This window comes from Acanthochromis polyacanthus, chromosome 17 (assembly GCF_021347895.1).
Source record: "Acanthochromis polyacanthus isolate Apoly-LR-REF ecotype Palm Island chromosome 17, KAUST_Apoly_ChrSc, whole genome shotgun sequence".
Lineage (NCBI taxonomy): Eukaryota > Metazoa > Chordata > Actinopteri > Pomacentridae > Acanthochromis > Acanthochromis polyacanthus.
Window position 1 is genome coordinate 31,314,185 of NC_067129.1, and position 13,115 is coordinate 31,327,299.

Here is a 13,115-nt window from a genome sequence, read left to right on the forward strand (position 1 = left end):
ATACTAAATCACTGCAGAACTTATTTAACTACCACCTTCTGACCTTAACTTCGATGTTTCCCAGAATATGCTGCTTGATTTTGGACTTATTTTCTGGGAGGCAATCAGCTAATTTCCTGGAAATCAAATCTGTTAATGAAGGAAATCCTCATTTCCCTTCATCCCAGTCGAGTAAAGATGGAGAATTAGTTGTGTGTGTCTCTTATCTGGTGGATTTTTAGGTTTTAAAGAGAAGCCACAGAGCTGTTTGTAGTTTCAGGGTGTTTTTTTAAATCAAACACCCTCACATATTTATGACTGTAAAAGTCAAAGAGAAACTGTCTTAAAATCAGTCGTGACTTCTTTCTCCTCGTCTTTGTTCCCTGCAGACGTTTCTTCTGTCGTCCAACATTTGCATTAAATCCCAGCCAAACCTTCAGGCCATGTACATAAATGCAAATACCCACTGGGTCCTTCTATTAGTCTGTAGTTTTCTGTTTTCTCTCCTTTTGTTCCAGCCGGTAGCTTTTACTTTCAGACCGAACTTTACCCCAAATTTATTGTCCTTGACTCACAAAAACAGCTTTTATGGGTTAACAGGAGGCAGAATTCACATGATTTAGTCAAATTTTATCAGATTTTTCGTGACCCTTTAGAGAGCTGCACCATCTCTAGGCTGAAAACATCTAAAAATGATCAGTGTTAGCGCCCATAAATCATGCAAATTCAGTTGTTTTAACCATTTTACGTTGGAAATAAGCGTTAATAAGCATGTTTTTCTGCCAGTGTGTCGTTTCATTGACACGATTCAGCGAGAACGTAAAGTTCTTAGATGTTCCAACAACATAGATAGTAGCTGATAAGTTAGTCAAGTTTGAATTAAAGTAAGAAAATGTATTTAAAACTGAGCCAGAATGAGCAGAACTGCAAAAATCTGCATGTTTAAATCAGATTTTATGTGATATTTGGTGATTTGTGCCAAGTTTTGAACTAGAAAACATCTAACAATATTCTGTATTAGCACTCATCATAGTTAGAATAGCAGTAAGAATTAACATTAATAAGCATGTTTTTTTGCCAGTGTGTTGTTTTATTAACAAAATTAATCTCCATAGTGAAGTTTTTAAACATTCCAACAACATATATTGTTATTAATAAGCTAGCTGAGTTGAATTAATGTTTAAAAAAATAACTCTTTGGGCTAATATTTGTTTTCTTCTTAATTTACAGTTTTTCTGACAAGCTATTTGTCAAAAAAAAAAGTTTTTCTGGGTTATTATAAACCCAGAATAAATGGAACTGCAGCAATCTGCATGTTTAAATCAGATTTTATGATTTTTTTAATAATTTGAGATGGTTTTTGAGCTCGAAAACATAAAAAAATATTAGACATTAGTGCTTATATGTCATTGTAGTTAGAATAGTAGTACGAATTAACATTAATAAGCATGTTTTGAGTTGTTTTATTAACAAAATTAAACTCTAAATGACATGTTCAACAGCACAGGCAGCAATTAATAAGTTAGTTGAGGACAAATTTAATCAGCAGCTGTCTTGGTAATTAATTAATGGATAAAAATCTGCTTCTAGTGTGAATTATTGCAGTTTTTTGTTGCTCTTTGTGATGTAAATGTAATCATTTTGAGATTTAAATGCCCGACTTTGAGAATGAACAACAATAATGCAGAGTAAACTACTTTAATTACCAATTAAATGTTAGAGATATTGTTTTTTTAAGCAGAAACATCCAAAAATCAGCATCGCTCTTGTTGATAGTAACATTGTTGTCATTTCTTCCTCACCCTTTTTTTGGCTAAATGATTAATCAGGAAAATCATTTGCATATTAATTAATAGAGAAAACACGTTATCGTTGCAGAGCTATGACAGTTTTGCTGAATAAATGTTTGTTTAGTAAATGCAAAAACATTTTCACAATGATAGAAAACCATTTTATTGCAGATAAATTAAACTTAAACGTTGAGTCTAATTTTAAATGTTGTGAAACCACTTCAATGAAAAACTACGTGCTTTAAATCTGAATAAATTTCAAACTCTACTCAGAAGAGTCTCTAAAAGCGTCATCCTGCTTCTTTACTAATGAACATCTCGTAGTTTAATATTTATGTTTGAATCTAAAACAGCTTCTCTTAAAGGAGCAGAACAGCAGTTATTGTGTTAAAGTTCAACAAACCCTGCAGCCGTCTGACGTCGTCTTCACATCATGCGGGTTCGATCTATCGTCCCAGTTGTGTAAACTTTTGTATTTTTATTACGGCTCTGATGTTGTGGACCTCAATAAGTCTGTGTTTCAAGGCCAATAAATGCAAATTAAAGCATAAACTGTGTCACATTCAAACCAGACAACAAGAATATCTCGTTACTGAACTGGAAAAACCTCATTTTTTTATTTAGAAATGACCAATAATGTCTGAATTCAGTCACCAAAAGGGAATTTTCATCGTGTTTTCTTTTAATTTTATAGCTGTTTGCTGTTTTTATTTGAGATATTTAAACATTCTGAAAATTTAATCAGCTTTAGAACATTTTTGAAGTGGCGCTGACCTTCTGTTATCATCGAGAAATAAACATTTAGTTGATCTACTCGTGACTTGTTGAGGCTATTTATGCTAAAATTATGTATATTAAGGATTTAAAAATAGAAAATAGTTTTATTAACTCCATTTTTTGCACCTGTTTTGTTAAACTACAGATAATTTCTAGTAAAATCACAGTAAAAATGAAATATTTTTGTTATTTTCACTGTTTTTACAAAGGGTAATTTGTTCTTTTACAGCGTGTGATCACAAAATTAAACAAGTTTACAGTTTTACTGTTTATAAATCTGCTAAGAATACAGATATTACAGATATTTGCTGTTATTTCCTATTTTCTTCTTCTTTTTTTTTTTTTTTACAGTTTTTTGATGTTACAGAATCTTGTTTTTTGTCAATTTTTCTTTTACAGTGTAGTAAAAAATCACATTATTAATTATTATTATTCTAAAAAATGTAATATTTTGTTGATGTATTTGTGATTTGCTGTGGCTATTTATTATAAAATTATGTATATTAAGCACTAAAAAAATAGAAAATGTGTTTTATTGACTCTATTTTTTCTAAAATGTTGTTAAATTACAGATAGTCTTTGCTAAAATCATAGAATTTTATTTTTTCTAGATGTTAACTCTAAAACACAGACCAAAAGTGGAAGTTATGTTCACATCAAAAAAATCTGTATTTTTCTTTCTTGTTTTTTTTAATGAGTTTGTTCTTTTACAGTGTCATCATAAAATGACACTGTTTTACTGTTTTATAGTTTTTAAATCTGGTAAAACTATTTTTTTTGCATATGTTTTCTATTATTTTCACAGTTTTTGAACATTGCAGCATTCCGTCGTATTTTTTCTGACGTTCTTTCTGCCAGATTTTCAACGTTTTTACTGGACTGATTTTTACAATGCAGTAAAATTCACATTTTTATTATTATTCTAAAAATATTTAACATTTAGTCGATCCATTGACTTGCCGGGGCTGTTTCACAATAAAAGTTTTCGCTCAAAAAGCTTTTTTTTTCCTAAAAATTGCATTCATGAAACATAATTTTACAAATTTACATGCTTTCATAACGGTGCTTAGATTCTCTTATAATCTAGAAAATGTATCATAAGTAAATATGTTTTCTTTTAGCTGCAGGAATTAGATAAAAGATGAAGATAATCAGATATCTAAATAGATGTTTTAGATATCTAAAAACTAAATAAGGTTTGAAATGCAGTGCCTACAACATACGAAACATCAAGTAAGTAAACTGAAATGTGATTAGAACAGAACAATAAAAAGTAACATTGGAGTTAATAAGTTACATGATGCATGATAATGAAATATTGTGCCTTAAAAATGTGCTGAAAATAAAATTTCTGCACTAAATGCGACGTCTTTAAGTTGTTGTTTACCTTTACAGCGGCCATTTTAACAATCCAGAATAGAAGTGACAGTCATCGGCGCAATGTTTGACAATCTAGTAACAAATATCTGTAATTCAACTGCAGAAATCAGTTCATGTGAGGCTTCAACAGCTGCTGTGGTGGACACGATTCAGAGCGGCAAGTTCCAGCTTCATTCATCAAAGGCTTGTGGTCAAAATTTACTCAAACTTCGGCCTCGAGCTGCTCAGAGGTGGAAGTAAAACAGCCGACATACGTTCGAAAAGCAAACCGCCGAAGCTTCTGACCTATTTACAGAAATCTGCAACGTCATTTCACCAAACTGAAACTCACAAAGCAGAAGGAATCATTCTGACCAGTTTAAACTTCAAATAATTATCTAAAAACAGCAATTCGGTTGAATTAAATTGAAGATTTTCTGAACTGTAATCACAGTTATTCAGTAATCCACATTCTGCAGCTGAGTTTTTAAAACATCTGTTACGAGAAGCACATTAGTGGAAAAAGTGGAATAAACTCAATTTAGATAATAATAATCTGGATATTAATGCAAAAAAAATGTGAATAACTTGGATTTTAATTCCCAAAAGTGTCAATAATTGGATATTATCGAGCAAAAGTATCACTAACTTGGATATTCACGCAAAAAGAGTGAAAAATCTGAATATTAATGCACTTAAAGGGGAACTTCGTTTTTTTTCAACCTGGGTTCTGTTTTCATATGTCATTTTATACATGTGAGTGATAGAGAAATGAATTTTCGACATAGCTCCAGTATTTAGCCAGGCAGTCAGCTTAGCAGCTCAGCTAGCAGCTCAGCTAGCAGCTCAGCTAGCGAAAAGTATGGGGCAAGTGCCCCCCGCATCAAAGTCCGCCCCAACGTGCTTTTTTCCCCACACTGACCGGCTCAGATAGTCTCAATCAGTGTCCCACAACATACTAGAGATGAGAAGTGAACGAAAACCTCCAAATCTTGTTCCGAAATCGCAATCAGATTTGCTTTCTAGCGTCCTGAGCTTTGGATACAGACCACAACAAAGAGCGATGGCCAAGTAATATCGAGGTTTTCATTCACTTCTATTCTCTAGTATGTTGTGGGACACTCATTGAGACTATCTGAGCCGGTCAGTGTGGGGGAAAAAGGGTAGACTTTGACGTGGGGGGGCCAGCTGCCCCATACTTTTCGCTAGCTGAGCTGCTAGCTGAGCAAGCTGCGAGCTGAGCTGCCAGCTGAGCTGCTAAGCTGCCTGCCTGGCTAAATACTGGAGCTATGTTGAAAATTCATTTCTCCATCACTCACATGTATGAAATTACATATGGAAACAGACCCCAGGTTGAAAAAAACCAAAGTTCCCCTTTAAGTGTCAATAACTTTGATATCAATGTTCAAAAGTGTCATTAAATTGGATATTAATGTACTAAAGTGTGAATAACTTGGATATTATCACAAAAAATGTCAATAACTTGGATATTACTGCAAAAAGGTGTGAAAACCTGAATATTAATGCACTTAAATGTCAATAACTTGGATATTAATGTTGAAAAGTGTCATTAAATTGGATATTAATGTACTAATATGTAGGGCTGGGTATCAATCTAAAGGTTTCGATACCGGTTCCAATTCCGATACCTCACTTCGATACTGGTTCCTAGACGATACTTTTTTCGATACCAGTTTTACAATATATACTCTAACAGAATGAAAATTGCATTACACATTACTTTTCACATCTTGAGTTAAATTTTCCAGTGATTTCCAGTGCAAAAGAACATTTGCAAGCAATGTACAGTTCAGTACATACTGAGCCACCTTCACCCCCGGACCCTTCCTGGCCGGTCGCGGCGCACAGCCGCAGAGGAAATGCGCCCGGCGGGGGATGGCCCACACCCAGGGAGAGGTCCCGAGAGGGGATCCTCCCCCACCAAGCGGCCGCCCCTGGCCCGCCGAGTTGAATCCCCCGGGCGGACTGCGCGGACCCCACCCGTTTACCTCTTAACGGTTTCACGCCCTCTTGAACTCTTTCTTCAAAGTTCTTTTCAACTTTCCCTTAAGGTATTTGTCGACTATCGGTCTCGTGCCGGTATTTAGCCTTAGATGGAGTTTACCACCCGCTTTGGCATATACTGCACCGCGCACTATTGGCGTCCATTTTACAAAAGTAGAGCCACGTTTTAGACCTCAGAGGCATCTTTTCCCACTTCGACGACATGCTACACAACTGCAGTAAAGTCAATGTACCTAATGTGAAACCTGTCTGTGAATGGGGGGGGGGCCACAGCATGTTTTTTTCCGGCTTGCCGCAATCACGTGTAATGTTACAGCCAATCACAGGTTTGCTTTATCATAATCACGTGATAAGTACCGGAACATGGAATCGAAAGACGAGGCTTATTTTGATACTCATTACTACCGAAACATTTCGGTCGGTGCCATTAAAGAACCGAAGTTCGGTACTCAGCCCTACTAATATGTCAATAACTTGAATATTAACCCACAAAAGTGTCAGTAACATGGATATTCATGAACAAGAATGTAAATAACTTGGATTTTATGGCACAAAAGTGTGAATAACTTGGATATTAACCTACAAAAAAGTGTCAAGAACTTGAGTATTTACACACTCATGAGTGAAGTGAATAACTTTTATATTAATACACAAAAAAATTTCCATAACTCTGATATTAATGCAAAAAATGTGAAAAACCTGGATATTATGACACAAAAGTGTGAATAACTTAGATAGTAACCCACAAAAGTATCAGTAACTTGGATATTAATGAACAAAAATGTGAATAGCTTGGATAATAATTTTCAAAAGTGTCATTAAATTAGATACTAAAGTGTCAATAACTTGGATATTAAAGCAACAAAGTGTCAAAAATTGTTATATTAATGCACAAACGCATTAATAATTTGGATATTAGCTTAAAAAGTGTCAACAACTTGGATATTAACCCTATTTCATGGGTTAATATGTCTCTCTTGCTGCTAGATTTTGATCATTTTTTACTGGATTGTCTCTACAGCGAGGTAAAATCTCGTTTTTCTCTTTGTTTTGAGCGTTTTACTGGAGTCACCTTTAACCTAGTTGGCGTGAATCTTCTCCTGACTCGTGTTTTCTCTCATGTACTGTGGCTTATCTGCAGCTCTGATTTAACCGTGCTTCCTGGACACAAACTCACAGTAACGTCTTGTTTGCAGTGTATCTATGACAATAATTGATTTCTGCTCTCTGAGAAGCAGCTGCCTCGTAGGATTTGAATAGAAAACCATCGGAGGATGTCGACGGGTATTTCTAGGTTTTCAGGAAACACTTGAGCTGCTTCAGTCTGAAGTTTTACGACTGAACCTCCTGAATTTCATTAATGCTGATGGAGAGACGTTCAGTCGGAGCTGAAGCTGTAGCCCCTTATTTTCTACTTAAGTGTTTTAAAAATGTCAGAAAATGGTAAAAAAAAAATGTCTGATGGTTCCTCTGAAGCTCAATGTGACAACATTTAAAAGTATCAATGAGCAGCATAATACTGTAAAAAAAGAACAATAAACTGGATATCAGCGCACTAAAATGTCAATAATGTCGGTATTATCGCACAATGCAATATTTAGGACATTTTATATATTTTTTTGTGTTAACATCTTTTTGTGTAATACTTATGAATTTTCATGTCATTCCTGTGATTTTTGTGTCATTTTTGCGTCCTTTAGTTATTTTAACATCTTTTTGTGCCATTTTATGTTTTTTGTCTTTTTGTGTCATTTTATATATTTTTGTGTCATTTTGTGTCCTTTTTAAATCATTTTTACATCTTTTTTGTCATTTTTGCATCTTTTTGTGCCATTTTATATATTTCTGTCTCATTTTGGGTCTTTTTTAAATCATTTTTACATCTTTTTGTGCCCTTTTTACATCTTTTGTGTCATTTTTTGCCTCCTCTTGTGCCATTTTATGTTATTGTGTCCTTTTTGTGTCTTTTCATGTAAATTTCACATCTTTTGTGTCATTTTTGTTTCATTTGTGCATTTTTTCATGCTATTTTTGTCTCTTTGTGTTATTCTGTGTCATGCTGCTCTGAAGACATTTCTGGATTTTTGGTGATTTTTCAATCATCTTCTGTTTCTGTTTCCACTGCTTTGGGTTATTTGTAATATGGCAGGTCTTAAAAATGAACCTGATTGTGAAGTTGAAGCTCCTTTTGTGGAGTCAAAACCAAACCAGTGACTGTTTCAGAGACAGAAAGATAAAACGTGTAGAATCATGAATAAAGCAGAGCAGCATCCTGTGAAGTCTTCAGTGTCTGCTTTGTTCTTCTGTTTGGGCTTTTCACCTCACTGGTGGGAAACATCCTGCATCACGTCCTGCTGGTTGCATGGTTGCTGGTGAACTGACTGCACTAGAAGCTGAGCGGCTGTGGATGCTGCAGCTTCAGACAGGAACTTCCTCTGGTTTCTGGCTTCGCTTTGTTCTTTGGCTCTTTGTGTTTGCAGAAAAACTTCACACGGCTCCTTCTGTGCTCGCCGCCCAGAGGCTTCCAGGACTTTGTCAGAGCCCTGAAATAAAGGATCGGTCTCATGATCAGTCTTTAACTGCACAAACAAGTGGACAAACTTCTGTTGTTGTAAACAAAAGTGACGAGCAGACAATCTGACTTGTTCCACATTTGCAGCGCGTGTTTCTGTTCACAAGGTTTGAACCGAGCAGAAAAGTGATGACTGCTTTCAAACTAACCTCACGCTGAACTTCAAGCGGTTTCTGTTTGGTTTCTTGCTTCTGTCACGATATTTTTCTTCACTGTGTTCACATCTGCACCTCTACGCAAACACAACAACCACGAATAAGTAGAGAGAACTCAGTATGGTGTAAATGCTGCGGCATGACGCACTTATCATGACAGAAAGAGACACAAAATAGTATGAAAAGATGTACAAATGACACAAAGTGGCAAAAATTACACAAATAGATGTCAAATTGACAAAAACGTAAAAAAAAAAAAATTGGAAAAAATGACACAAAAAGAGACAAAAACATGCAAAGACACAAAAGATGAAAAAACAACCCAAAAGATATAAAAATTACACAAAATGTGACAAAAAACATACAAGAAAATACAACAATGACACAAGATGCAAAAATTACACAAAAAGATTAAAAACGTACTAAAACAGGGTACCCGCGGATCCCTAAAAAGTCTTAAATTCGTGTATCTAAAATTAAGGCATTAAAATGTCTTAAATTCATTAGAAATTCCTTAAATACAGTAGTCAGTGGTCTTAAATTGTCGGGTCTAGTTTTTTTTTTTTTACTCAGGGGGACTTTGAGTAACGTAAAAGTTGCGCCAGAAGTTTAATTTCAGTCGCGCGCAGACTCCTTTTTTCCTTTCTTCCTCATGTCACCGGTCAGTCAGGATGGGGAAGTGCAAGTTTAAGCAGTGTTGGCTGGAGGACAGTCGGTTTCAAAGCTGGTTCAAACCTGTTGCCAATCTCGAGGAGGCCAGGTGCATTCTTTGCAAGAAGGATTTCAAACTCGGCACCATGGGAATTAAAGCGGTCGAATCGCACATGCAGGGCGCTAAGCATAAAATGGCGACAGAGAGCCAAAAACAAACGCCGGGCAGCTCTCATTTTTGTGTGGGTCCAGCGCCCCAGCTAGCAACAACCGCTACTGCTACCGGTGCTGCTACCGCCGGTGCTAGCAGCACTGACCTGACGGTTATCTTTGGTGGGACAGCAACACTCAAATCTGAGGTGTTATGGATCTTGAACACTGAGTGTGTGTTTAGTGTTTTGTCGTTGACATATAGTACTGTTATTAGGGTCCGAGCACCGAGGGTGCGAAGGACAGGCGGTGCCAGGGCACCGACTGTCCAAGGCACCAGCGGTGCCAAGGACCCTATTGAAACCCTAGGGTTTATTATTATTATTATTATTATTATTTTTTTTTTTTTTTTTCTCCCGTAAAGTAAATTGGCTTTTTGGCGGCCTTATCATACTCCAAAACGCGTGAAATTTGGCATGCACATCAGGACTGGCGAAAAATTTGATATTTTATGGGAGTTGCGCATGTGCGTGGCAAAATGGCTCTATAGCGCCACCTGCAAAGTTGAAAAAGTAGTCATTAGGCCAACTGCCACAATGTTTCATGTACAGCTACAATATTTGGTGGGCATATGCAGAACATCTGGACACACCAAAAAGTCAATTACAGCCACGCCCTAAACCCAACAGGAAGTCGGCCACCTTCAATTTGCTGTAAATTTTTCAAACTTAATCGCTCCTCGGGAAATGACTTGCCTTTTTGGCGGCCTTATCATGAACCAAAACGCGTGAAATTTGGCGTGCACATCAGGACTGGCGAAAAATTTGATATTTTATGGGAGTTGCGCATATGTGTGAAAAAATGGCTCTATAGCGCCACCTGCAAAATTGAAACAGTGGTCATTAGGCCAACTTCCACAATGTTTTATTTACAGCTACAATATTTGGTGGGCATATGCACCACATCAGGACACACCAAAAAGTCAATCACAGCCACACCCTAAACCCAACAGGAAGTCGGCCATCTTGAATTTGCTGTACATTTGTCAAAATTTATAGCTCCTAGTGGATAAGTCTGAGAGAACTGAAATTTGGCCAGTACATGCACCAGACCTTTCTGATGAAAAGTTATCAAAAACTCAACCAGAAGCCAAAAGGTGTGACCATGGCGGAGCCTCAAACAACTGATCCTTCGCCATGAAACAGGAAGTGGTGTCTAATTCTTCTCAACATGCTCCAATCTGCCTGAAACTTTACATGTATGATGACAGTCCTGTCCTGATGTCATCCACATAGGGATATTCATTGACAGTCATAGCGCCACCTTGTGGTTTCAGGAAATAGACATCTTTTACACTTTCATGCCCTATTGTTACCCAGTTGATCATATTCACTTCAAATGCAGTGACAACAGCCTAAACACATTGATGATGCATCCCAGTGAAAATGGTGACTTGTCATCAAAGGGCGTGTCTGTGGCGGCCAAACCAATTTCGATGTTTCGCCATGAAAATTTAACGATTCATATCTCAGCTGAACAACATCCTATCTGCCTCAGACTTCACATGCTGGATACCAGGTCCAGTCTGAACACATCCACACTCATAAATTTTGAAAAAGTCATAGCGCCACCTGTTGGTAATAGTAAGTTTAAGGCCTTATATTTTCAGGTACAATGGCCCCAAACTTGGTGATATCATGCTGGAAATTGGTCAGTCGAGTCTTCACCTCTTGACAATCACACACTGTGAAGGGTGTGACATTTCATGTAACGCTGTTGCCGTAGCAACCAAATATCGCCATGAAAAACAAAGCCCTTTCTGACAGGTTAGGAATACTCCAATGCTCACAAAAATTACCACACACATCACCATTGACCCAAGGAACAACACTGTATGCATCTCGGCACTGCACATGCTATAGCGCCCCCTACAGTATTTTTAACAAACAGCCCCCCCAGCACGTTTCACCTACATCCATGAAATTTGGGAGGCTTATAGAGGACATCAGGACGCACAAAAAAGCCTCTTGGAGCCATGTCCTAAACCCAACAGGAAGTCGGCCATCTTGGATTAATTGTGAGATTTTTGATGATTTTTCTCATTTTTGAGAGTTAATACCTCCTAGGGGATAATTCCAGGAGACCTGAAATTTTGTCAGTCCACACAGCAGGACTTGGTTTGGAAAAGTTATCAAAAGTTTAACCAGAAGCCAAATGGCGTGGCCATGGCGACCATCAGCGTTTTGATGCTTCGCCATGAAACATCAACTGCTGTATAACTCTCCTCTGCATGCTCCAATCTGCCTCAAACTTTCCATGTGTGATCACAATCCAATCCTGATCACATCTACAGGCCAACAGACACTCTCAGTCGCAGCGCCACCTGATGGAGGGACAGTAAATGCTGTATAACTGGCCTCTACATGATCAAATCAGCCTGAAACTTTTCATGAGTGATCAGAGTCCAACCCTCATCACATCCACTGTGTGAAATACACTCTGAGTTACAGCGCCACCTGGTGGATAGACAGGAAATGCTCTATAACTGCTCTGAACATGCTACAGTCTGGCTGAAATTTTAAATGTATGATTGGACTCTGGTCCAGATGCGATTCAGAGGCCGACATACACTCTCAGTCACAGCGCCACCTGGTGGACGTGCGTGGATTCACGACCAGTGTGGATGCGAGGACCCGTCCATCGCTGCTTGCAGCTTTAATTGCACTTGTAATTTTATGTGTTTGACCAAATGCAATGTGCTTTTACTCACGCCAAGTCTTGTTGGCAAAGCAGTGTTTTGTATTGATTATCAGTTTGTTTAATAAACTGACAATAAGTAAACTTGAATGACTGTCATTGAGGTTCTAGTACAGCGGGATCCCTAACCATCGCTTGTATTTATAGGATTTTTTTAAAAATTTCAGTCTTAAATTTCATTCAAGACGGCATTAAAAAGGTCTTAAAAAGTCTTAAATTTGACTTGCTGAAACCTGGAGATACCCTGTAAAAGATGCAAAAACTAACACAAAAAGATACAAAAATAACACAAAAAGATGTAAAAATGACACAAAGTTGCAAAAATTACAAAAATGGATGAAAAAGTGACACAAAAGGAGGCAAAAATTACACAAAAAGATAAAAAACATCCTAAAAGATGCAAAAAAATAACACAAAAAGATGTAAAAATGACATAAAGTTGCAAAAATTACACAAATAGATAAAAAAAAGTGACACAAAAGGAGACAAAAAAATACACAAAAATGTATAAAAAAGGACACAAAAACAACAAAAATTAGACAAGAATATGTAAATTGACACAAAAATTATACAAAAAGGAAAAAATTTACACAGAAGATGTAAAAATTACACAAAAAAGTGCAAAAATTACATAGAAAGAGACAAAAAACACAAAATGGCACAAAAAGATATACACGATGCAAAAAATGCAAAAACAAAATGACCAAATGGTGTAAAAACTACACAAAAAGATATAAAAATAAAAAAGATGCAAAAATAACACACAAGAAAAAGAAAAGTACACAAAAAGTTACTAAAATTACAGAAAATGGTGTAAAAATGACACAAATGCACACAAACATGCCACAAAGAAACCAAAAACTAGGAAAATTACTGATGGTACAGATATATCTGTTTATG

General features: G+C 36.6%; 1 protein-coding gene across 4 annotated transcripts in view; it reads left to right on the top strand.

The window, feature by feature from the left end:
* grk6 (G protein-coupled receptor kinase 6) overlaps positions 1 to 13,115 on the top strand; it is an 83,840-nt gene that overhangs the window by 4,728 nt on the left and 65,997 nt on the right. The gene's annotated exons all lie outside the window — the stretch shown is intronic.